At 47.5% G+C, this 27,633-nt stretch overlaps 1 protein-coding gene across 1 annotated transcript in view; it reads right to left on the minus strand.

Annotated features, from left to right (window-relative positions):
- The window catches only part of LOC128928141 (putative protein ZNF321), a 94,496-nt gene that overhangs the window by 42,710 nt on the left and 24,153 nt on the right, over positions 1 to 27,633 (minus strand).

A 27,633-nucleotide genomic window follows, 5' to 3' on the forward strand; every position in this document is an offset into this window, starting at 1 on the left:
CCCAGCAAGACTTCGTCTCGAGAAAGAAAGAAAAGAAAAAAAGCAGGGCTTGCAATCTAGTTTCTGACAAACAGACTTTAAACCAACAAAGGTTTTAAAAAGACACGAAAGGGCATTACACAATGGTAAAAAGTTCCATCTGACAAGACGCTCTCACGCTCCTAAGTACATATATGTACACGACACGGAAGCACCCTGTATTCCTAAAGCAAGAACTTGCTCAAAATGCAAGTTCTTAGGCACTTTCAAAGAGACTGAGACTCCCACATAGTGGGAGACTTCAACACCCCACTGGCAATGGTAGACAGATCATTGAGACAGAAAATTAACAAAAACATTCAGGATCTGTACTCAGCGCCGGATCAAATGAACCTGACAGACATCTATGCAACTCTCTACTCAAAAACAGTAGAATATGCATTCTTCCCATCGTCACATGGCACGCACTGCTCGATAGATCACATAACTGAAAGTAAAACCCTCCTAGCAAATGCAAAAGAACTAAAAGAACTTCAGGTCATGCCAATCCCTTCGACCGCCGAGCAGTCCAGTTAGAAATCAAGGGTAAGAAATTCATTCAAAACCATATATTTACATGGAAATTGAATCATCTGCTCCTGAATGACTTTTACCTCTTTCATTGACAATTCTTACCTCACATTTTCCTCTTCTTAAAATTGTTTGGCTATTCCCTCCAAGGTGACGTTGGATAGGAGGAAACTGGAAGCTCCTTAGTGTCATTTCTGGATTTAGTGTGACTTTCTGTGACATGCCCCAGATGTTTGTCAATTTGATGAAGATGTATCACTTCCTAGTTCATTATTTTTATGTAACATTATTTCCTGTTAAATACTGTAAGGCCAGGCGCAGTGGCTCACGCCTGTAATCTCAGCACTTTGGGAGGCCAAGGTGGGCAGATCTTGAGGTCAGGAGATCGAGACCATCCTGGCTAACACAGTGAAGTCCCTTCTCTACTAAAAATACAAAAAATTAGGCGGGCTTGGTGGCACACTGCTGGAGTCCCAGCTACTCGGGTGGCTGAAGGAGGGGAATTGCTTGAACCCAGAAGGCAGAGCTTGCAGTGAGCCAAGATTGCACCGCTGTACTCCAGCCTGGGCAACAGAGAGAGACTCCATCTCAAAAACAAAAAACAAACAAAACAAAAAGCTGTAAAATAATTGGGAACTCCGGCACACCAAAGAGTTCATAGATCCGGCACCAAAAGCATGATAAAAGAGAATAAATGAAACTTTGTCAGTTAAAACTTCTGGTCTGTGGTAGCAGTGGAACAAAATAGAGAACCCAGAAATTAGGCCACACGCCTGCGACTATCTGACCTTCAAGGAGGCCCACATAAATGAGCGATGGAGAAAACACTCCCTATTGAATAAACGATGCTGGAATAACTGGCGAGCCACACGCAGAAGATTGGATCTGGACCTCTTCCTTACACCACACACAAAAATGAACTCAAGATGAATCAAAGACTTACATGAGAAACCCCTAGGGGGCCACGGTGGCTCCAGCCAGTTGTCCTGGCGCTTGGGGAGGCGAGGCCATGAGTTCAAGGCCAAGCTGAGCAACGTTACATGCTCTCATTGATTGACCAAAAAAAAAAAAAAAAAAAAAAACCCCTAAGTATAAAACACCTGGAAGACAATCTAGGCAATACCATTCTGGACACACAAATGGGCAAAGATTTCCCGATGAAGACACCAGAAGCAATTGCAACAAAAGTGAAAATTGACAAATGGGCTCTAATTACAAAGAGCTTCCACATAGCAAAAGAAACTATCAACGCAGTGAATAGACAACTGTACCAGAATGTGAGAAATTTTTTTGCAAGCTATGCACCTGACCACAGTCTAATATCCAACATCTGTAAGGAACTTACACAACTTTACAATAATAAAACAACCCCATTAAAAAGTAGGCAAAGGACATGAACAGACACTTTTCAAAAGAAGACATATGGCCCAGCCCAATGGCTCACACCTGTAATCCCAGCTTTTTGGGAAGCTGAGGTGGGTGGATCACCTGAGGTCAGGAGTTTAAGACCAGTCTAGCCAACATGGTGAACCCCGTCCCTACTAAAAATGCAAAACAATTAGCCTGGTGTGGTGGCACACACCTGTAATCCCAGTTACTCTGGAGGCTGAGTGAGGCAGAAGAATTGCTTGAACCCAGGAGGAGGAGGTTTCGGTGAGTTTAGATCATGCCATTACCCTCCAGCATGGGTGACAGAATGAGACTCCATCTAGAAACAAAGAACAAAAAACATACATGCAGCCAACAATAATAAAAACAAAAGAAAAAAACACAGAAAAAAGAAAATACATGCAGCTTAAGCATATGAAAACAAGCTCAACATCACGGATCATTAGCAAAATGCAAATCAAACCCACAACGACATACCATCTCGCACTAGTCAGAACGGCTATTAACACCAGGTCAAAAAACAACAGACACCAGCGAGGTGGTGAAGCAAAGGAATGCTTTTACACTGCTGGTGAGAGTGCAAGTTAGTTGAACCACTGTGGAAGAGAGTGTGGAGATTCCTCCAAGACCTAAAAACTGAGTGAAATACCATTCCACCCAGCACTCCTCTCACTGGGTATAGACCCAAAGGAAAATAAACGGTTCTAGCGTCAAGACACATGCATGCTTATGTCCACTGCAGCACTTTCCACAGCAGCAAACACACACAAGCAACTTAAATGCCCACCGACAGCAGACCGCATAAAGAAAATGTGGGACATATACACCATGGAATACTACCCAGCCACAAAGAAGAATAAGATCATGTGCTTTGCAGGGACATGGATGAAGCTGGAAGCCGTTATCTTTAGCAAACTAACACAGAAACAGAAAACCAAGTATCACACATCCTCACTTTTAAGTGGAAGCAGCATGATGAGAACACATGGACATACAGCGGGGAATAACACACACTGGGTCTGAGGGTGGAGGGTGGGAGCAGGGAGAGGATCAGGAAAAATAAGTAATGGGTACTAGGCTTAACACCTGGATGATGAAATAATCGATACGACGAACCCCCATGACACAAGTTGCCTATGTAGCAAACCTGTACGTCTAACCATGAATTTAAAATAAAAGTTAAGCCTGGGTGCGGTGGCTCATGCCTGTCATCCCAGCACTTTGAGAGGCCGAGGCAGGTGGATCACCTGAGGTCAGGAGTTCCAGACGAGCCTGGCCAACATGATGAAACCCTGTCTCTACTACAGAATACAAAAATTAGCTGAGCGCGGTGGCAGGTGCCTGTAATCCTAGCTACTTGGGAGGCTGAGACAGGACTGCTTGAACCCGGGAGGCGGAGGTTGCAGAGAGCTGAGATCTCCCCACTGCACTCCAGCCTGACAGACAAAGTGAAACCATCTCTGAAATAAAATAAAACTAAACTAAACTAAATTAAAATTTAAAAGTTAAAAAAATGTAAATGTATTCTTTCTATATACCAACAATTAACATATAGAAATTGAAATTAAAAATGCAATAACATGTAGAATTACTCAAAAAAGTAAAAGTAGAGAAAATGTGTTAATCTACCAAAACGTTCACTAGACCTTTACACTGAAGAATAAAAACAAAATGCTGATGAAAGAAATCAAAGGGCCGGGCGCAGTGGCTCACGCCTGTAACCCCAGCACTCTGGGAGGCTGAGGCGGGCGGATCACGAGGTCAAGAGATCGAGACCATCCTGGTCAACATGGTGAAACCCCGTCTCGACTAAAGATACAAAAAATTAGCTGGGCATGGTGGCACGTGCCTGTAATCCCAGCTACTCAGGAGGCTGAGGCAGGAGAATTGCCTGAACCCAGGAGGCGGAGGTTGCGGTGAGCCGAGATCGCGCCATTGCACTCCAGCCTGGGTAACAAGAGCGAAACTCCGTCTCAAAAAAAAAAAAAAAAAAAATCCCTCTTCCCTGTTTACACCCACTTGTCCTCAGTCTCTAGCACCCTCAGATCCCTGAGGTCTATGATACATTCTGAGTTAATTTATGTACAAAATGAGAGGTCTGTTAGCCCGTTGTGGTGGCATGCTCCTGTAATCTCAGATACCCGGAGGCTGAGGCAGGAGAATCACTTGACCCCAGGAGGCGGAGGTTGCAGCGAGCTGAGATCGCGCCATTGTACTCCAGCCTGGGCAACAGAGCAAGACTCCTTCTCAAAAAGAAAAAAAAAAAAAAAAAAAGCGAGGTCTTTGTCTGGATTTTTTTTTTTTTTTTTTTTTTTTTTGATTTTCAGTTGTTCCAGTACCAAAACTCACTCAAAGAGAAACAGATAATCTGAACAGGCCTATGTCTTGTAACGAATTTGAATCAATAATCCCAAGAACCCTGCTGTGGTTCTCTCTGCTCTCTTTGTCATGGATGCCCATTCTTGCTGTCCCAGCACCTCGCTGCTCTGTCTGCCCTGGCTCGAAATCACTCCTTCTCTCTCCGACTCTGGGGCGCCTCCGCCTTTGCTGCCTCGCTCCCTATCTTGCTGTCCATTTCTTTGACGTCGACCTTTTCTCTTACTTTTTTTTTCGGACACTCCCGCTGTCGCCCAGGCAGGAGCGTAGGGGTGAAATCTAGGCTCACGGCAACTTCCGCCTCCCGGGTTCAAGTGATTCTCCTGCCTCAGCCTCCCGAGTAGCTGGGATTATAATCGCCGGCCACCACGCCCGGAGAATTTTTTTTTTTTTTTTTTTTTTTTTTTTTTTTTTTAAGAGACAGGGTTTCACCATGTTGGCCAGGATGGTCTCGATCTGTTGACCTCGTGATCCACCCGCCTCGGCCTCCCAAAGGGCTGGGATACAGGCTTGAGCCACCGCGCCTGGCCCGAATTTTGGTATTTTCAATAGCAACGGGTTTCGCCCTGTTGACGAGGCTGGTCTTGAACTCCTGACCTCAAGTGATCCGCCCACCTGCCTCCCGAAATGTTGGGATTATACATGTGAGCCACAGCGCCCCGACCCCAAATTTAATCTTAATATAGACAGAGGGAAACTCACACGTGGCAGAGCAACTTCGATTCAGGCGATCTGCTTCCGGGTCTGCCGGCGACTGCGTCGCATAGGGCGGGAGCCAGGGTTGGGCGGGTCCAGCCAGCGAGGGGCGGAGTGGGGAGGGAGAAAGGGAAGGGGCGGGGCCTGTGCTTTCCTCTTCTGGCTTCCTGGACATCTCTATTTTACCGGTTTAGGGGGCGTCATTTACCAGTGAGGCCGAAGCAACTTCCAGGCTCTCCCTGGGGCAGAGCAAACTGTTGGTGATTGGATCCAGAAAAATTCCTGCTATCGAAATTAACTTTACCAATTTAATTTAAAAGCCCTGGAATTGTCTGTGAACGAAATGTAAACTGGAATGTGAAATGCAAACTCTGCATTGCATGATGGTGCAATTTCACGCTGAAGCTCCACAGAACAAAATAGAAATCGTTTCATTTTCTAGTCTCCATTCACTCCAGAAAGAATCAACCCTGTACTCATTTCCAGATACTTTTTTTTTTTTTTTGAGACAGTCTCACTTTGTTGCCCAGCCTGGAGTGCAGTGGCTTAATCTTGGCTCACTGCAACCTCTGATGCCCTGGTTCAAGCAATTCTCCTGCTTTAGCCTCCAGAGTAGCTGGGGTTACAGGCTCCTGCCATCATGCCTGGCTAATTTTTGTATTTTTAGTGGAAACAGGGTTTCACCATCTTGGCCAGGCTGGTCTTGAACTCCTGACCTCGTGATCCCTCTGCTTTGGCATCCCAAGTGCTGGAATTACAGGTGTGAGCCACCTTGCCCAACCTCCAGAGACTTTCATAGGGACAACACCTGGGGTGCAAGGTGTGGGAAGCTAGGTCTGTCGGCATCCGGATTCACCTTGCCTCTGTTCAGAAGAGCCAGAGCACTGAAAATAGTGGGGTTTTGCTGAGAAAAGTTTAATAATTGCAGGGCTAGCCAGGTCAAACAGGTGGGAGGGGGGAAGTTAATGTGAAAATCTGTCTTTGGAAAAGCTGGACACCAGGGTTTGTGAGGATAATATAGAGAGCAAGGGACTAGGTAATTGGTGCAGCTGATTGGTTGGAGAGGAAATCATAGGAGTGTCCAAAACAGCCTTCCTGAGCTGAGTCAGTTTCTGGATAGAGATCACAGGACTTGTTGGTGCCAGTTCTCTGGTACCAATGAAGAGGAGGCCCAGGTGGCCTGAGCTGCTCTGCCCAATTGGAAATGTCTGAAAAATACCTCAAAGATGAATCTTAGGCCTGGCACGGTGGCTCACACCTGTAATCCTAGCACTTTGGGAGGCCGAGGTGGGTGAATCACCTGAGGTCAGGAATTCGAGACCAGCCTGATCAATATGGTGAAACCCCATCTTTAAAAAAATTAATTAATTTAAAAAAAGATGAATCTTAGGTTTTGAAAATAGTTATGCTATCTATAGGAGTAATTGGGGAAATTACAAATCTTCTGATCCCCATGATAATGGCTGCTTATTGTTTATGCCTACATTTTAGCAGAATTCAGGAACCTTCTATCATCTTAATCTTGTTGCCTTTCTTATTTATTTATTTTTTTTGAAATGCATTCTCCCTCTGTTGCCTAGGCTGGAGTGCAGTGGATTGATCTCAGCTCACTGTGACCTCTGCCTCTTGGGTTTGAGTGATTCTCCTGCCTCAGCCTCCTGAGTAGGTGGGATTACAGCTGCCCACCACCATGCCCACCTAATTTTTGTATTTTTAGTAGAGACTGGGTTTCACCATGTTGGCTAGGATCGTCTCAAACTCCTGACCTCAAATGATCCACCTGTCTCAGCTTCCCAAAGTACTAGGATTACAGGCCTGAGCCACCACATCCAGCCCTCATTGCCTTTCCTTTTTTTTTTTGAGACGGAGTTTCGCTCTTGTTACCCAGGCTGGAGTGCAATGGCGCGATCTCGGCTCACTGCAACCTCTGCCTCCCGGGTTCAAGCAATTCTCCTGCCTCAGTCTCCAAGGTAGCAGGGATTACAGGTGTGCACCACTATGCCTGTCTAATTTTATATTTTTAGTAGAGATGGGGTCTCACCATGTTGGTCAGGCTGGTCTGGAACTCCTGACCTCAAGCGTTCCTCCAGCTTCGGCCTCCCAAAGTGCTGGGATTACAGGTATGAGCCACTGTGCCCGGCCTACATACTATTTCAAAAGTCATTGGTCCACAAACCGGCTGAAATGTTGGCGTACACAGGTAGCCAGGCATGAGCAGGCAAGGGAGTGCCTGGGAAAGGAATCTTTAGAAACACCGCCCACTGACGGCCTCCTGAAGATGCTACCCATTGACGGTAAGCAAAAAAGACAGTGGGTTGTCTGTATCCCCTACACCTGGCCTTGTGGCTGGGCTAATCTGGCCCAGAAGGGGACATATCAGGCCCTAGCCAGAGATAGTGGAGGTAGGGAATTTTCCCCAGTAATGTGCATGTGTGCTCCTCTACTAATTTCCCTTAGAATAGCCTTTCATTTTTATCAAACTAAAAAACAGGCCAGGTGCAGTGGCTCACGTCTGTAATCCTAGCACTTTGGGAGGCTGAGGTGGGTCAAGAGTTCAAGACTAGCCTGGCCAGCATGGTGAAAGCTCATCTCTAATAAAAATACAAAAATTAAGGCCGGGCGCAGTGGCTCAAGCCTGTAATCCCAGCACTTTGGGAGGCCAAGGTGGGTGGATCACGAGGTCAAGAGGTCGAAACCATCCTGGTCAACATGGTGAAACCCTGTCTCTACTAAAAATACAAAAAAGTAGCTGGGCATGGTGGCGCGTGCCTGTAATCCCAGCTACTCAGGAGGCTGAGGCAGGAGAATTGTCTGAACCTAGGAGGCGGAGGTTGCGGTGAGCCGAGATCACGCCTTTCACTCCAGGCTGGGTAACAAGAGTGAAACTCCATCTCAAAAAAAAAACAAAAATACAAAAATTAGCTGGGCTTGGTGGCGGGTGCCTATAATCCCAGCTACTCCAGAGGCTGAGGCTGGAGAATCAGTTGATCCTGAAAGGCAGAGGTTGCAGTGAGCTGAGATCATGCGACTTCGCTCCAACCTGGGACAAAGACTGAAATTCCATCTCAAAAAAATAAAATAAAAAATATGGAAAATATTTTTTTGGATAAATAAATAAGACAGAACTTGATGGCTCACATCTGTAATCTCACTACTTTGGGAGGCTGAGGTGGATGGATCACTTGAGGTCTGGAGTTTCGAGACCAGCCTTGCCAACATGGTGAAACTCCATCTCTACTAAAAATACAAAAATTAGCTGGGCGTGGTGGCAGATGCTTGTAGTCCCAGCTACTCTGTAGGCTGAGGCAGGAGAATCACTGGAACCCAGAAGATGGAGGTTGCAGTGAGCTGAGATCACATCACTGCACGCAGCCTGGGTGACAGAGTGAGACAGTCTCAAAAAAAAAAAAATTAAACAGCCGGGCGCGGTGGCTCAAGCCTGTAATCCCAGCACTTTGGGAGGCCAAGGCGGGTGGATCACTAGGTCAGGAGATCGAGACCATCCTGATCAACATGGTGAAACCCCGTCTCTACTAAAAATACAAAAATTAGCTGGGCATGGTGGCGCGTGCCTGTAATCCCAGCCACTCAGGAGGCTGAGGCAGGAGAATTGTCTGAAGCCAGGAGGCGGAGGTTGCGGTGAGCCGAGATTGCACCATTGCACTCCAGCCTGGGTAACAAGAGCAAAACTCTGTCTCAAAATAAATAAATAAATAAAAAATAAACTAAAATAAAAAACATGCCCTTTTTCTCAAATATTACCCTAGGGGAAAAACCACACACACACACACACACACACACACCCCTCAATGGATTCTTGAGGTGCTAATGAGACATGTTACGTGTGTACCAGCATGGACAGTCACCGCACATTCCTGCCCAGAGGACTTCCGTGACCAGGCTTATCAGGAAGGCTCCTCCACAGCCCCTTCATGAATAATCATGTCACGTTCTCATAAAAAGTTTCTTCTGCACTATCAGCAGGGACAGACGCCTTCTTTTCAGGAGCCCTCCCTGTTTCTTCCTCCAAAGCATCACTTCTTTCTGAGCTCCTGTCTCTTTAAATAAAGGGCACTGACCCCTTTAACTCTTTCTACATGTCTCTTGACTGAATTCAAGAATTCAGGAAGACCACAACCCAGAGGACTTCCACGCCCCTCCTGGTGACATCTAGTGTTTTCGGCTGGTTACCTGGCCCGTGAACTGTTCTCCCAGGTAAGTGCCAAAAAGGTGGTGCCAGATTACCTGGGCAACGACCTCTGCTTCTCTCTGCACTGAAGAACCTCCTGCTCAAATGCAGTTCTTGCAGCTTTTTTTTTTAAATTTTTTTGAGACAGTCTGGCTCTGTCACCCAGGCTGGAGTGCAGTGGCATGATCTCGGCTCACTGTAGCCTCCACCTCTCAGGTTCAAGTGTTTCTCTAGCCTCAGCCTCCCAAGTAGCTGGAATTACAGGGGTGCCCCACCACGCCTGGCTACTTTTTGTATTTTTAGTAGAGAAGGGGTTTCGCCATTTTGGCCTGGCTGGTCTCGAACTCCAGACCTCAAGTGATCCACCTGCCTCAACCTCCCAAAGTGCTGGGATTACAGGCCACTTCTTCCAGCTTTAAGGGAAGGGGTTTTTCCTCTCACGCCGTGTTTACTAACTGCCCAGTACCATTTCCCTTCAGCCACTGCGACTCTGTTCCCTTTGGCTGATTTCTCAGCTCACTCTGAGGGGTGACAAGCAGAGGAGAGAGGATTTTTCTTTCTTTTTTTTTTTTTTTAGACGGAGTCTTGCACTGTAGCCCAGACTGGAGCGCAGTGGTGCAACCTCAGCTCACTGCAACCTCCACCTCTCCGGTTCAAGTGATTCTCCAGCCTCAGCCTCCCGAGTAGCTGGGATTACAGGCGTGCACCACCACACACAGCTAATTTTTTGCATTTTTAGTAGAGACGGGGTTTCTCCATGGTGGTCAGGCTGGTCTTGAACTCCCAACCTCAGGTGATCCACCCGCCTCAACCTCCCAAAGTGCTGGGATTATAGGCATGAGCCACCATGCTTCACAGGAGGGAGGACTTTAAAGTCCACATGAGTAGATCGCAGAAATGGTGACCCTCCCTGCAGGAGGCTTGTGAAGGCGGCAGAAAATCCTGCCCAGCTGTGCAATGACTGGGAGCTTCATATCCTTCAACTAAAACTACTATCGCGTGTTAAGGCTCTTATACTTGCTGTCATAGAGTTCATTCCCCTGGACACAATATGACGCCACCAGTGAATAATGCTCCATGTCACTCTGCTTACTCCTTGCCGTCCCTGTCCTTGCCCCTGGGCTTCCTTGAATTCCTCCTTCATGTGCAGGACCCTGGACATCCTGCTTGTCCGGACCTGCTGTGCTTGCTTCACTGCCAGGCGCCGGAGGCCTTTGCGGGCCTGTGCTGAAATTCATACTGCTTTTTCTTTGTTGAGATGGAGTCTCACTCTTGTAACCCAGGCTAGAGTGTAATGGCACAATCTTGGCTCACTGCAATCTCTGCCTCCTGTGTTCAAGGGATTCTCCTGCCTCAGTCTCCCCAGTAGCTGGGATTACAGGCATGCACCACCATGCCCTGATAATTTTTTTTTTTTTTTGAGACACAGTCTCACTCTGTCACCTGGGGGAGTGGCATGGGGTTTCACCATGGGGGGCCTGGCCAACATGGGGTTTCAGCATGTTGACCAGGCTGGTCCTGAACTCCTAATTTCAGGCAATCCTCCCACTTTAGCCTCCCAAAGTGCTGGGATTACAGGCGTGAGCCACTGCTCCCGGCCCTAATTTTTTTTTTTTTTGAGACTGAGTCTGGCTGTGTCACCCATGCTATTGAGCAGGGCTGCGATCTCGGCTCGCTGCAACCTCCGCCTTTTGGGTTCAGCGATTCTCCTGCCTCAGCTTCCTGAGTAGCTGGAATTACAGGCCCGAGCTACCATGCCCGGCCTTTAATCTTTTGTATTTTTAGCAGAGACAGCATTTCACCATGTTGGCTAGGCTGGCCTCAACTCCTAACCTCAAGTGATCTCCCCACCTTAGCCTTCCAAAGTGCTGGGATTACAAGTGTGAGCCACTGCTCCTGGTCTAAAGTATTTTTCCTGTATGATCCTCCAGGAATCTTTTTATTTTTTAATTTATTTTATTTTATTATTATTTTTTAAAGACGGGGTTTCACCATATTGATCAGGCTGGTCTCGAACTCCTGACCTCAGGTGATCCGCCCGCCTCAGCCTCCCAAAGTGCTGGGATTACAGGCGTGAGCCACTGTGCCTGGCATCCTCCAGGAATCCTTTAGGAGTGGAAGAAGATATCACATTTTCCTCCATTCCTCTACTCATTAGTACCTATTAGCCCAATATTTTTATGCATTAAGGGGACCTTATTATGGTGTCACTTCTCTGCGGACACCAGCAGAGGCATGACTACTGAGCTTCCTGCAGAAGCAAGGTAACTAGGAATAGGAGAGACAAGAGAATTGCTCCCATGCCAAACATTCCTCCACCCTTCCTTGCTGAACAGAGGTGAGGGAGTTGTCCCTGCTGGGCCTCAATCCTAGGAAATCTAAGAAACTCTTCTGAGCAAAAAGGAGGCAGAGGGGCTGGGCACGATGGCTCACACCTGTGGTCCCAACACTTTGGGAAGCCAAGGTGGGCAGATCACCAGAGGTCACGAGTTCGAGACCACCCTGACCAACATGATGAACCCCCCCCCCCCCACTAAAAATACAAAAATTAGCCAGGTATGGTTGTGCACACCTGTGATCCCAGCTACTTGGGAGGCTGAGGCAGGAAAATGGCTTGAACTCGGGAGGCAGAGGTTGCAGTGGGCCATGATTGCGCCATTGCACTCCAGCCTGGGTGACAGAGCAAGGCTTCATCTCAAAAAAAAAAAAAAAAAAAAGAGGCAGGGACAGAAAGTGTGGCACACATAGTAGGACTTGTGGATTCTGGAGCCACAAGGGGAGGAATGCTTCACCCTCACAGGCAGAGGCGTGGACCCCTCATGTAGGTTAATGTGTGAGATGCCTCATCTCCACAAGACGCTGAGTAGGTGGAGGGTGCCTCTTTATCCTGCATTCTCACCGGTCTTCTCTTCCAGATGGGTAACAAGATCTCCGTGCCCCAGAATTCCCCTCTCGGATGCATCCTTCAAAACTGGGCTAAGTTTGATCTCCACGGTATAAAACAAAAAAGACTGATTTTCCTTTGCAATAAAGTTTGGCCAAAATATAAACTAGAAGGGCAGGAAGCCTGGCCAGTGTGGGGGACCTTAAATATGAATGCCATACTCCAGCTCGACCTCTACTGCCGGTGCCACCGCAAATGGTCGGAGGTCCCTTATGTGAAAACCTTCATGACCTTGAGGGAAAATCCCGATTTTTCTAAAGGCTGTGAAACAAATCCCACCCTCTTCCCTATCCTCAGTCATCCACCCCGGAACCCTCAATCAGGAGGCCGCAAAGATTTCCTGGTCATCTCACCTCAACCTCCTCTTCCTGAGACCAGAGAGGAAGAACAGGCGCCCCCAGCTCCTTCCTCCTTATGTCCTTCTCTTAGTCTTGACAGGTCAGCCCTAACCTACGCTGGTCCCTCAGGCCCCTGCTCTGGAACCTGCCCGCTACCAACGCTGAGCAGACCCACAGGACCAGTCCAGGTTCGAGGCCCCTTTCTCTTGCAGAACTTGACCCAAGTTAAGGAAGGCCTGGGAAAATTCTCGGAGAACCCGGGAAAATTCATAGAGGGCTTCCGGAAATTAACCCACACTTTTGAACTAACCTGGAAGGACATCACCATCCTCCTAGGACAAACCCTCTCTCTGCAGGAAAGACAGACCGTTTGGGAGGCAGCACGTCAATGCGGGGATGAGCTGCACCTGGCAGATGCCAACTACCCCGTGGGAGCTACGGCTGTTCCCCTGCAGGACCCTGACTGGGACTACAATGCCCAGGCAGGAATCTGCGCCAGAAATCACATGCTCCTGTGCCTAATAGAGGGAATGAAGAGGAGTCAGGTCAAGCCTGTAAATTATAATAAGTTAGCAACCATCGACCAAGGGCCAGATGAGAACCCCGCAGCCTTTCTTGAAAGGCTCCAGGAAATTCTTAGCAAACATACCAACCTAGACCCGGGATCCCCAGAAGGACAGCTCGTCCTCAAGGATCACTTCCTGACACAAGCTGCCCCGGACATCAGGAGAAAACTGCGAAGGCTGGCTGTGGGACCCAGTGCCCCCATGTCGGAAATCCTCAAATTAGCTTCCTCAGTGTTTTATAACCGAGGCCAGGAGGAGAGGGACAGGGCCACGAAGAAGGAGAAGCAGAAAGAGATGAGGCAGTCTCAGTTATCAGCCGCTTTCCAAGTCCACCAGCTCCCTCCAGGTTGCCTTAAGAATGCCCTCCCAGGGAAGTGCCACCAGTGTGGGGAGCCGGGCCACTGGAAGGCAAACTGCCCCTACGCACCGAAGGGGGAAAAGCCCTACACAGCCTGTCCCCTCTGTCGTAAGCTCAGCTACTGGAAAGGGGACTGTCCTGAGAGCCACCAGGCTTCTGAGCCAGAACCTAATTCAATATCGTTTGAGCTAGAAGAGTCCTCTTCTGTGGCTGGCTCCCAGCTGTGACATCGTCATCAGAGATGGAGCCAAGAGCAACACTGGATGCAGCAGGTGGGTCAACACATTTTCTATTTGATTTGGGAGCCGCCTGCTCAGGCCGACCTTCTTCTTTGGGTGATATTCCTCCAAATCCTGTCAGGTAACGGGTGAATGGTGTCCCCACCTCAGAAGATTTATACCTCCTTTATGTCGTCTGCGGGACTAATTACTCGTTCCCCATGAGTTCCTGGTAATATCTGAATGTCCCTTCCATGTTGCCCTAAGAATACCCTCCCAGGGAACTGTCTGGTTCCCAGCCTGCTTTTTGCCAGGGACATACTTTCCAAAGCAGGACACATTTCACATTTAACTGAACGTAGCTTCCCTTTGAAGGCCCTTCTTGTTTTTTTGAGACAGAGTTTCGCTCTTGTTACCCAGGCTGGAGTGCAATGGTGCAATCTCGGCTCACTGCAACCTCTGCCTCCTGGGTTCAAGCAATTCTCCTGCCTCAGCCTCCCAAGCAGCTGGGACTACAGGTGTGTGCCACCATGTCCAGCTAATTTTTTTATTTTTAGTAGAGACGGGGTTTCACCATGTTGACCAGGATGGTCTCGATCTCTTGACCTCCCAAAGTGCTGGGATTACAGGCGTGAACCACCGCGCCTGGCCAGGCCCTTCTTTTCTTGAAAGGATCACCCATGGCCAGGCACGGTGGCTCACGCCTGTAATCCCAGCACTTTGGGAGGCTGAGGTGCGTGGATCACGAGGTCAAGAGATCCAGACCATCCTGGTCAACATGGTGAAACGCCGTCTCTACTAAAAATACAAAAAATTAGCTGGGCATGGTGGCACGTGCCTGTAATCCCAGCTACTCGGGAGGCTGAGGCAGGAGAATTGCCTGAACCCAGGAGGCGGAGGTTGCGGTGAGCCGAGATCGCGCCATTGCACTCCAGCCTGGGTAACAAGAGCGAAACTCTGTCTCAAAAAAAAAAAAGAACGATCACCCATGATGTTGGTGAATGAATGATCTAGAGCTGGAGTCACAGATAAGTCTTAAGATGTGGGCCCCGGATAGGCCAGGAAGGGCAGCAACTGCAGTCCCTTCCACTTCCTTCGTAATATACATCACCCCCTAGGGCAAGAGGCTGAGGAAGGACTTCAGTCTATTATTGTTATTTTTTATTACTTATTATTTTCGGACTTCAGTCTATTATTAACTGAGTCCTCAGGAGTCGCCAGTTAACATCTGTCACTCTCCCTGCAACACGCCCATCCCGGCTGTCCAGAAGGGCAGTGGGGAGAACCGGCTTGTCTAAGACTTAAGAATCCTAAACAAAGCGGTTGTACCTATTCATTCAGATATCCCAAAGGCCCACGTAATTCTGGGGGATATGCCCACAACAGAAAGGGATTTACAGAGTCCTAGATCTCAAAGATGATTTTTCTGCGTACCTCTGGAGCCCGAGTCTCCGTTTTTATTCACTACCTTTCAATGAGTAGATGAGAAAACGTTAAGCTGCCAGCGGTCTTGGATGGTCCTGCTTCTGGGGTTTAGAGAGAGGTGACATTTGTTTGAGCAAGCTCTAGCTAAGACTACACTGAGCTCTCCCTCTTTTTTTTTTTTTTTTTTGAGAGAGCATCTCACTCTGTCATCAGACTGGAGTGCAGTGGCACAATCTCTGTTCACTGCAACCTCCACCTCCTGGGTTCAAGCGATTCTGCAGCCTCAGCCTCTTGAGGAGCTGGGACTACAGGCATGTGCCTCCACACCCAACTAATTTTTTATATTTTTAGTAGAGATGGGGTTTTACTGTGTTAGCCAGGATGGTCTCAATCTGCTGACCTCACCATCTGCCTGCCTCAGTCTCCCAAAGTGCTGAGATTACAAGCATGAGGTACCACGCCTGGCCAACTGAGCTCTTTCTGGAGGGGTCCTGCATTTACAGTATGTCAACAAGCTACTCATCTGCTGCCCCTCAAACTAACCGGCACAATGACACACAGTACAGACTTTCAACTTCCTTTTTTTTTTTTTGAGGTGAAGTCTTGCTCTGTCATCTAGTCTGGAGTGCAGTGATGTCACCTTTGCTTACTTAACCTCTGCCTCCTGGGTTCTCCTGCCTCAACTTCCCGAGTAGCTGGGATTACAGGCATGTGCCATTATGCTCGGCTAATTTTTGTATTTTTAGTAGCGATGGTGTCTCACCATGTTTGCCAGGCTAGTCTCAAACTTCTGACCTAAGTGATCTGCCAGTGCTAGGACTACAGGTGTGAACCACTGCGCCCAGTCCAGACTTCCAACTTCCTAGCTAAAAGAGGATACAGAGCTTCCAAGCAGAAGGCCCAATCAAGCCAACAACAGGTCTTCTGTTTAGGTCTCATTCTTACTACAAGAAAACTCAGGCTCTCACCTGAGAAAATACGAGTCATTCAGCAAATATCTCGCCCTAGCACTCAAATGGAACTTAGAACTTTCCTGGGGCTAACAGAAGATTATAGACTTTGGATTTTGGAATATGAAGAAATGGCTAAGCTCCCTTATGAATCACATGAAGGAGGGAATGATGAAGAGCCCTTATCATGGGTACCCTCACAGGATCAGGCATTTAACCAACTTAAAACTAGTCTCTGCAAGCCCCAGCTCTAGGGCTGCCCAAGTAGACAGACCCTTCCAACTTTACAAAATGAAAATAGAAGGATAGCAATGGGAGTTTTAATACAGACTCTGGGTCCCACAAGGTGCCTGATGGCCTATGTCTCTCGAAGGCTTGATTGTGGTCTATAGATGGCCTATTTGCCTTAAGGCAATAGCTGCCTCCACTCTCAGTAGAAGGGGGTTGCAAAATCACAATGGGCCAAATCATTGAGATCCTACCTCATGTCAGATAGTCACTGTGCTGGAATGAAAAGGCTCACATTGGCTGATGGGCAGCCGACTTTCAAAAGACCAAGATCTGCTAGCCAATCCAAAATCCCCATTCAGAGATGTCACATCCTCAGTCCTACTACTATACTACCCCTTCCTGAGGATACAAAGCCCTGTCACTCCTGTTATAAGGTAAAAAGCCAGCTACAGTCACAAGTCCTCATGAAAACCTGGAGAGATGGGTCACCTGGGTCTCAACCAACTTCCTTATGGAAAGGCCCCTTTACTGTCTTACTTTCCACCCCAACAGCTGTCAATGTTTCCGGCATCTCTAGTTGGATACATCAGACCCAAGTAAAACTGTGACAAGGTCCAGAAGAACCAACAACAGAATCAGAACTGGCTAGCAGAAGATCTTGGTCTTTTCAAAGTCGGCTGCCCATCAGCCAGTGTGAGCCTTTTCATTCCAGCACAGTGACTATCTGACATGAGGCAGGATCTCAATGATTTGGCCCATTGTGATTTTGCAACCACCTTCTACTGAGAGCGGTGGCAGCTACTGCCTTATGGCAAATAGGCCATCACAGTTCACTGCAACCTCCACCTCCTGGGTTCAAGTGATTCTGCTGCCTCAGCAGAATACCTGAGCATTCTTGCGAGCCATTGGAGGCCTTAAAATTCCTCTTCAAGTGAAAAGATAAGTAAAGCCTTCTCTCCTTTCACCCAGCAGGAAGGTCACCTCAGAACTGGGAATCTTGGTTGCAGTGGCATTGGTTATTCCCCTCGTTTTGGCCCTAACTTGCATGCCACCTGAAGTCCTAACAGCCTGTTTCATCACTAAACTCTCCAAATAACCATTCAGTTATTTTACCTATTTCACCACTTTCCTTCTGCTTTCAGAAAACTTAAGGGAGAATTGGCTATCCCAGAGAAATACCTCCTTCCCATGCCCCTACTCCCACAAGCACAATGAAGTGAATATTACCTTGTCAGTTTCTCCAAAATCATTGCTTTGGGAAACCACCTAACCAACTGTTGGATTTGTCATGACTCCATCACCAGATCCTCATCTTACCAATATATTTTGTTGAGAAGTCTTGCTTTACACCTAACATTAGGTTCAGAGATTCCTGAAAGCCAACATGAATCTTTTCTACTCTATTCTCTTGCTAACTGAGTGTACCTCCCTCATCTGGATCTCAGTCCACCTTTGAATCAAAGCTACGAAACTTTTGTGTCTATGTTCACATGCGCTTCTCTAAACCAGATTTGTTGTCTGTGCCCTCCAGGACACCGCGACTGGAACGCCATCTTTGTGGGGGATTCCCCACTCCCACTGTTCATCCCATGAGTTTTTCCTCAACAGGTCGCCACCCTAACTTGATTCATTGTTGTCCAGCTGTCCACACACAAACGAATGGCAATCAAGACACCTAAAAAAACAGCTAATAACTTGGAGGGTTCTATATTTTCCTCTAAAGGCACACAGAGCCCCGAGTTTGGCCACGAAATCCTGTCATCAAGAGAGGACCTCTATCCCATACATGTAATTCCAACTCAGTGAAAACTTTTCTGAAACAGGTAGCTCAACGCCAGCACCCTGTGGTGGGCCCCTGTACCCCTCCTGGCTATGTGTTTTTATGAGACCAGCACAGAACAAACTGCCCTTTGAGGGAATTCCTGAGAGAACTTATGCAGCCCCTCCTCCTGCAAACCTCTTCACTTACATTCAACACGTGAAGCAATGTGACTTCTGAAGGATGAGGGACCTTTGAAATCATGAGGAAAAGGGGTAACCACTTGTAACACCACCCAACCCAGACAGAAAAGAGCTCTGGGTCTAATACTGGCAGAGATAGGAGTGGCCACAGGAATTATCTTTCCACGTGGAGGGTTCACTGATCATGAAGCCACCCTTGTAAATCTCCCCACGCAAATAGGAAACTTGGCGAAGAATATTGGAGACGCCATCTCTAAACTCAGGGCCTCCCTACACTCTCTAGCAAACATGGTCATGGACAACAGATTGGCCTTAGATTACCTCTTAGCAAAACAGGGTGGGTCTGTGTGGTGATCAATAAATCCTGTCGCACTTACGCCAACAACAGTGGGGAAACAGAGGCGGGTATCACGAAGGACTATGGGCACGCCACATGACTCCTTGACTTTAGGACAGGTGTTTCAGCAGCGGCCATTTGAAAGGCTGTGACGTCCGCTCTCCCCTCCCTCACATGGTTCCTTTCTCCGCTCTCATGAGCTACACTTATACTCCTCCTTCACCTCTTTTGCCCTCCTCTCTTTAATTTACTGATGAAACATGTCTCTTCCAGGATACAGCAATTTCACACACAGCCCGTAAAAATGGAAAGACATCAGCTAATTATCCCTGGAGATCCCAGAACCTACGAGTCCATCTCTCCCTTGGATGTCAGCGGGAAAAGATTCCAGGAAACTATGGAGGGGCTCCTTCCCTGAGAGAGAGCAAGAGAGGAAGACCCTGATGAATTCTTCATCCCACGTCAGCAGGAAGCAGTTACAGAAGACCCACGACGTCCTTACACCCAAAGCCTTTCAGGGTCTTCCATCTCATGCGGGGGAAAACGTTAGTGTAGGCAGGTGGGCAGGCATGAGCCTGCCCCTGGCAAGAGAGCCCCTGGGAAAGGAATCTTTAGCAATGCAGCCCACAGGTGGTTTCCTTGGACGCTGCATGCTGACAGGGGCTGTATTGGCTACACCTGGCCTTGCAGCTGGGCTTGTTTAGCCCGGAAGGGGACTTACCAACCCAGCCAAAGATAATGAAGGTAGAGGAATTTCCCCAGTAAGAAGCATTTGCACTTCTCCAGTAACTCATTCTAGAATAGACCTTTGCTCATTATAATAGTAAAAAACATTCCCCAGGATGGAGATTTGAGATGCTAATGAGACATCACACGTGCGCTGGTGTGTATGCTCATGGTGCATATGTGCACAGCGGGCTTTCCAGACCATGCTTACTAGTAGCAGCCTGCATGGCACTTTCATGAATAATTATGTGAGATTCTCATAAAAAGGGTCTGCCTAGTGTTAGTAAGGGGAGAGTCACCATTTTGAGCAGCTCACCCTGTTGTATCTTTCAAGGTGTACTGTCTGTACAGGTTAAAGCTCCCATAAAAACTCCTTTTTTTTTTGAGATGGAGTTTCGCTCTTGTTACCCAGGCTGGAGTGCAATGGCGCAATCTTGGCTCACTGCAGCCTCCGCCTCCTGGGTTCCGGCAATTCTCCTGCCTCAGCCTCCCGAGTAGCTGGGATTACAGGTGCGCACCACCATGCCCAGCTAATTTTTCTATTTTTAGTAGAGATGGGGTTTCACCATATTGGCCAGGCTGGTCTTGAACTCCTGACCTTCTGATATACCCGCCTCAGCCTCCTAAAGTGATGGGTGTGAGCCACCGTGCCAGGCAACTCTTTAATTCTTTCTCTGTGTGTCTCTTGACTGAATTCTTTACATCATTAAGACAAAGAATTGAATGACTTTCACACCCCTCTCAGTAACAAAAGGTCTGTAAAGAATTTAGTGTATCAAAACTGGTGATAAAAGCTTCACTCAATTATCCAGAAAATCATATAAGAAATGCCCTTTACGCCGGGTGCGGTGGCTCACACCTGTAATCCCAGCACTTTGGGAGGCCGAGGCGGGTGGATCACAAGGTCAAGAGATCGAGACCATCCTGGTCAACATGGTGAAACCCCGTCTCTACTAAAGATACAAAATATTAGCCGGGCATGGTGGCGCGTGCCTGTAATCCCAGTTACTCAGGAGGCTGAGGCAGGAGAATCACCTGAACCCAGGAGGTGGAGGTTGCGGTGAGCCGAGATCGCGCCATTGCACTCCAGCCTGGGTAACAAGAGCAAAACCCGTCTCAAAAAAAAAAAAAAAAAAAAAAAGAAATGCCCTTTACTTCTTTTTAAAAATAGTGGGAAAATATAATTGAATCCAAAATAATTTTCCATCAACCTAAAAATCCTCTAAACACACACCCCCCCCACAAGAATCCCAGTTGTTGGGTGGTGAAGGCCTCTACCTTAATCAATACATGTTTTTAAGCTGTTAACTTCTATTTTCTCATGAAAGGTGACTACAGAATCTAGCCTTTGCTTTGCCTGGTAGATGAGGAATACAGGATTCCTTAATACTCTCAGAAACATAAATTGACTGGTTTTGCATAATGTTTACTGAATTTCTTTACTTACATACTGTGGACACTTAGCAAAATATGAGATAAAGTCCACTCTCTTATACTGTAACTTCTGCTCCATAACCGTAAATGTTAACAGCAATACTAATTAAAATATTAATTTTATGTAACTAGGTATAGAATTAAACATTCATTATTATTTTTAGCTTTGCAATGGGTAAAAATGACATAGAACGAATTTTTCATGGCCAGGTGCATGGCTCATGCCTATAATCCCAGCACTCTGGGAGATCCAAGGTGGGTGGATCACCTGAGGTCGGGAGTTCGAGATCAGCCTGAGCAACATGGAGAAACCTGGTCTCTACTAAAAATACAAAAAATTAGACCGGCATGGTGGCGGCACACGCCTTTAATCCCAGCTACTTGGGGGGCTGAGACGGCAGAATCGCTTAAACGTGGGAGGCAGAGGTTGTGGTGAGCCGAGATCACGCCATTACACTCCAGCCTGGGCAACAAGAGCCAAACTCTAACTCAAAAAAAGAAAATAATAGATTTTTCATTCGTTTACTATAATCATTATGGATTAGAAATACAGCTTTTAAAAGTGCAATTGAGCAGCACTATTCATAATAGCAAAGATATGGAATCAACCCAAATGGCTATCAATAATAGATTGGATAAAGAAAATGGAGTATATTTACACCGTGGAATACTATGCAGTCATAAAAAAGAACAAAGTAGTATCTTTTGAAGGGACATGGATGAAGCTGGAAGCCATCATCTTCAGCAAAGTAACACAGAAACAGAAAACAAAACATTGCCTGCTCTTACTTACAAGTGGGAGCTAAACAATGTAGGCACAGAGAGGGAAACAGCACACGCTGGGGCCCGTTGGAGGGGTGGGACGGGGAGGGCATCCAGATAAACGGCTAATGTGTGTGGGGCTTAATACCCAGGTGATGGGTTGATAGGTGCAGCAAACCACCATGGCACATGGTTTACCTGTGTGACAAACTGCATGTCCTGCGTATGTATGCTGGAATTTAAAATAAACTTAAATTAGACCAGGGGTAGTTGTCATACCTGTAATCCCAGCACTTTGAAAGGCCGAGGTGGGTGGATCACCTGAAGATCAGGAGTTTGAGACCAGCCTAGTCAACATAGTAAAACCCCATCTCTACCAAAAATATGAAAAATTAGTCGGACAAGGTGGCATGTGCCTGTAATCCCAGCTACTCAGGAGGCTGAGGCAGGAGAATTATTTGAACCTGGAAGGCTGAGGTTCCAGTGAGCAAAGATTGCACCATTGCGCTCCGACCTGGGCAACAAGAGTGAAACTATTCCTCAAAAAAAAAAAAAAAAACCATAAAGACTTTATTGCTTAAAAAAAGTAAAATTCGGCTGGCACAGTGGCTCATGCCTGTAATCACAGCACTCAAGGAAGACGGGCGGATCACGAGGTCAGGAGTTTGAGACCAGCAAGACCAACATGGTGAAACCCTGTCTCCACTGAAAGTACAAAAATCAGCCGGGTGTGGTGGCAGGCGCCTGTAATCCCAGCTAATCAGGAGGCTGAGGCAGGAGACTCATTTGAACCCAGGTGGCAGAGGTTGTAGTGAGCCGGGATTGCACCACTGCACTCCAGCCTGGGCAACAGAGGAGGTTCCATCTCAAAAAAAATTTCTTTCTTTTCTTTCTTTTTTTTTTTTAAAGATGGGGTTTCACCATATTGGTCAGGCTGGTCTTGAACTCCCAACCTCAGGTGATCCACCCGCCTTGGCCTCCAAACTGCTTGGATTACAGGCGTGAGCCACCACGCCTGGCTCAAAAAAAATAAAGTAAATAAATAAACAAAAGTCCATCACATCTGTATTTCCTCACTTTGGGAGGCTGAGCCGGGTGGATCATGAAGTTAGGAGTTCAAGACCAGCCTGACCAACATGATGAAACTCTGTCTCTACTAAAAATACAAAAATTAGCCTGGTGTGGTGGCAGGTGCCTGTAATCCCAGCTATTCGGGGGACTGAGGCAGGAGAATCACTTGAACCTGGGAGGTGGAGTTTGCGGTAAGTTGAGATTGTGCCACTGCACTCCAGCCTGGGTAACAAGAGTGAAACTCCGTCTCAAAAACAAACAAACAAACAAACAAACAAAGTCCAGCCAGGACAATCAGGCAAAAGAAAGAAAGAACTTCCAAACAGGAAGAGAGGAAGTCAAACTATCCCTGTTCGGAGATGGCATAATCCTGTATTTAGAAAACCCCAGAGCTGGCCAGGCACAGTGGCTCATGCCTGTAATCCCAGCACTTTGGGAGGCTTAGGCGGGTGGATCACGAGGTCAGGAGATCAAGACCATCCTGGCTAACACACTGAAACCCCGTCTCTACTGAAAATACAAAAAAGAAAAAATTAGTTGGGCATGATATCAGAAGCCTGTAGTCCCAGCTACTCAGGAGGCTGAGGCAGGAGAATTGCTTGAACCCGGGAGGTAGAGGTTGCAGTGAGCTAAGATCATACCCCTACCCTCCAGCCTGGGCGACAGAGCAAGACACTCTCAAAGAAAAAAAAAGCAGGGGGGTCGGGTGCCGTGTGGCTCACGCTTATAATCCTAGCACTTTGGGAGGCTGAGGGAGGCGGATCACGAGGTCAAGAGATTGAGACCAGCCTGGTCAACATGGTGAAACTGCGTCTCTACTAAAAAATACAAAAATTACCTGGGCCTGGCCGGGCGTGGTGGCTCATGCCTGTAAATCCCAGCACTTTGGGAGGCCGAGGCGGGTGGATCAAGAGGTCAAGAGATCGAGACCATCCTGGTCAACATGGTGAAACCCCGTCTCTACTAAAAATACAAAAATTAGCTGGGCATGGTGGCGCGGGCCTGTAATCCCAGCTACTCAGGAGGCTGAGGCAGGAGAATTGTCTGAACCCAGGAGGCAGAGGTTTCCATGAGCCGAGATCGCGCCATTGCACTCCAGCCTGGGTAACAAGAGTGAAACTCTGTCTCAAAAAAAAAAAAAAAATTACCTGGGCGTGGTGGCGTGTGCCTGTGGTCCCAGCTACTCAGGAGGCTGAGGCAGGAGAATCACCTGAACCTGGGAGGGGCAGGTTGCAGTGAGCCGAGATCACGCCATTGCACTCCAGCCTGGCGACAGAGCAAGACCCTATCTCGAAAAATAAAAATAAAGAAATATATTGGTTTGGTTTAGAAAAGGGGAACAACTCAAAGCGGGGGCTTCTAGACTGTAGGTAAATTTAAACACTTTCTGATTAATAATTGGTTGAGGTCATCTGTAGACCTGGGATCGACCAAAAGGAATGCTCAGGTTAAAAATAAAGGATTGTGGAAAGCAAGTTTTACTGAAGAGAAGAGCCTCCTAGATAGCAGACTTTAGACAGAGCAGGTTGTAAATTGTTTTTTTTTTTTTTTTTTTAAATTTCATTTATTTATTTATTTTTTTGAGACAGAGTTTCACTCTTGTTACCCAGGCTGGAGTGCAATGGCGCGATCTCGGCTCACCGCAACCTCCGCCTCCTGGGTTCAGGCAATTCTCCTGCCTCAGCCTCTTGAGTAGCTGGGATTACAGGCACGTGCCACCACGCCCAGCTAATTTTTTGTATTTTTAGTAGAGACGGGGTTTCACCATGTTAACCAGGATGGTCTCGATCTCTTGACCTCGTGATCCACCCACTTCGGCCTCCCAAAGTGCTGGGATTACAGGCCTGAGCCACCACGCCCAGCCCTATTTTATTTTTTTAAAGACGGGGTTTCACCATGTTGGTCAGGCTGGTCTTGAACTCCCGACCTCAGGTGATCCTCCCGCCTTGGCCTCCAAAGTGCTTGGATTACAGGCATGAGCCACCACGCCCGGCCTGTAAATTGTTTTTTTATCAGACTTAAAAGGGTCCCTGAATCTTAGTTGATTATCTCCTGGATCTGGGAAGGAAGAAAGAAAAATAAAGTGGGAAGAGGATTCTCCATAGAATGTGAGTTTTTCCCACAAGAGACATTGCAGGGCAATTTCAAGGTGTGGCAAGGACATATATTTTGGGGTTAAGTATTTTTTTCCAGTCAGGCGCCGTGGCTCACGTCTGTAATCCCAGCACTCTGGGAAGCTGAGGTGTGTGGATCACAAAGTCAGGGGTTCGAGACCAGCCTGCTCAATATAGTGACACCTGACTCTACTAAACATACCAAAATTAGCCATTCGTGGTGGTGCATGCCTGTAGTCCCAGCTACTCGGGAGGCTGAGGCAGGAGAATCGCTTGAACCCAGGAGGCAGAGGTTGCAGTGAGCTCAGATTGCACCATTGAACTCCAGCCTGGCAACACAGCAAGACTCCGGCTAAAAAGAAGAAGGAAAAAAAAAAAAAAAGCCAGGCAGGGTGACTCACACCTGTAATCTCAGCACATCAGGCTGAAGCAGGCTGATCATGAGGTCAGGAGTTTGAGACCAGCCTGGCCAATATGGTGAAACCCTGTCTCTACTAAAAATACAAAAAATTAGCTGGGTGTGGTGGTGCATGCCTGTAGTCCCAGCTACTCGGGAGGCTGAGGAAGGAGAATTGCTTGAACCTGGGAGGTGGAGGTTATGGTGAGCAGAGATCACACCATTGCACTCCAGCCTGGGTGACAGAGCAAGACTCCATCTGAAAAAATGTATATATATATTTTTTTCCTTGTCTCATAATGTTATGCCAGAGTCAGATTGAAAAGTAAGTCACAATATATAGGGTCAAATAAAACCCATCTGATGAGAATTTGTGGTTTGTAGGGCCTGACTCCCCAGACCACTTAGGTAAAAATTGGGGTAAGATAAAAAGTCAGCGCTTAGTCCTCACTTGTGAAATAGATTTGTGAAGGGAGCACCTGCGTCCTTGAAGAGCTCTGTGATCCGTCTCCTCTGTATTCCAGATCTACAGTGGGAACCACAGTCACTCAACTGGAAAACTTAAATGCAACGGATATAATTGGGTCCTGAGGAGACAGGGGCCAAGTAGTGGTGCTCAAATGTCAAAAATGAGGTGGGTATAGTTAACATAATAAACAGCAGAGGCAAAGCAGCGATCAAAATTGTCCAACTCACTGGGCACGCTGGCTCGTGCCTGTAATTCAAGCACTTTGGGAAGCTAAGGCTGGTGGACCCTCGGAGGTCAGGAGTTCAAGACCAGCCCGGCCAACATGGTGAAACCTCATCTCTACTAAAAATACAAAAATTAGGCCATGTGAGGGGGCTCACACCTGTAATCTCATCACTTTTGGAGGCTGAGGCAGGCAGATCACGAGGTCAAGAGATTGAAACCATCCTGGCCAACATGGTGAAACCCCATCTCTACTAAAAATACAAAAATTAGCTGGGTGTGCTGGTGTGTGCCTGTGGTCCCAGCTACTCAGGAGGCTGAGGCAGGAGAATCACTTGAACCAGGGAGGCAGAGGTTGCAGTGAGCAGAGATTGTGCCACTACACCCCAGCCTGGTGACAGAAGGAGACTGCATCTCCTAAATAAATAAATAAATAAATAAGCCAGGCATGGTGGCACAGGCCTGTAGTCCCAGCTACTCAGGAGGCTGAGGCATGAGAATCACTTGAACCCAGGAGGTGAAGGTTGCAGTAAGCTGTGATTGTGTCACTGCACTCCAACCTGGGCAACAGAGTGAGACCCCATCTCAAAAAAAAAAAAAAAAAACCTGTGTGTGGTGGCTGATGCCTGTAATCCCAGCACTTCGGGAAGCCAAGGCAGGTGGATGACCTGAGGTCAGGAGTTCAAGACCAGCCTGGCCAACGTGGCAAAACCCCATCTCTACTAAAAATACAAAAATTAGCCAGTCCTGGTGGGGGCCACCTGTAATCCCAGCTACTCGGGAGGCTGAGGCAGGGAGACTCACTTAAACCCAGGAGGCAAAAGTTGCAGTGAGCCAGGATTGCACCACTACACTCCAGCCGGGGTGACAGAGTGAGACTCCGTCTCAAAGAAAAAAAAATCACATCTCCAGAGGGACTGCAGGGATTAGTGCCACATTAAGGACTTGAAAGACGAAGAGGTGGTGATTCCCACCACATCCCCATTCAGCTCTGCTATTTGGCCTGTGCAGCAGACAGATGGATCTGGGAGAATGAGAGTAGATTATCATAAACTCAACCAAGGGGGGAGTCCAGTAGCAGCTGCTGTACCAGTATGTTTTCATTGCTTGAGCAAATTGCCACATCTCCTGGTATGCAGCCATCGATTTGGCAAATGCTTTTTTTTTCTCTTTCCATTCCTATCCATAAGGCTCACCAGAAGGAATCTGCCTTTAGCTGGCCAGGCCAGCGATATACCTTCACTGTCCTACCTCGGGGGAATATGGGCTCTCCAGCTTTATGTCATAATCTCGTTCACACAGATCTTGATCACTTTGCTTTCACAAGGAATCACGCGGCTCCATGACATCGATGACGTTATGCTGACTGGACCCGGTGAGCAACAAGCAGCAGCCACACTGAACTTGCTGGCGAGGCATTCGTACGCCAGGGGATGAGAAATAAATCTGAGGGAAATTCAGGATTCTTTTGCCTCAGTGAAATTTATAGGGCTCCAGTGATGTGGGGCCTGCCAAGATAATCCTTCTGGCTGGGTGCGGTGGCTCATGCCTGTAATCCTAGCACTTAGGGAGGCCGAGGTGGGTGGATCACCTGAGGTCAGGAGTTCAAGACCAGCCTGGCCAACCTGGTGAAATCCCACCTCTACTAAAAATACAAAAAACTAGCCAGGTGTTGTAACAGGTGCCTATAATCCCAGCTACTCAGGAGGCTGAAGCAGAAGAATTGCTTCAACCTAGGAGGAGGAGATTGCAGTGAGCCGAGATTGAGCCATTGCACTCCAGCCTGGGTGACAAGAGCAAAACTCTGTCTCAAAAAAAAAGAAAAGAAGATTCCTTCTAAGGTGAAGGACAGGTTGTTGTATTTGGACCTCTCCTAAAACCAAGAAAGAGTCATAGGCTGGGTGTGGTGG

This window comes from Callithrix jacchus, chromosome 22 (genome assembly GCF_049354715.1).
Source record: "Callithrix jacchus isolate 240 chromosome 22, calJac240_pri, whole genome shotgun sequence".
Classification (NCBI taxonomy): Eukaryota; Metazoa; Chordata; class Mammalia; order Primates; family Cebidae; genus Callithrix; species Callithrix jacchus.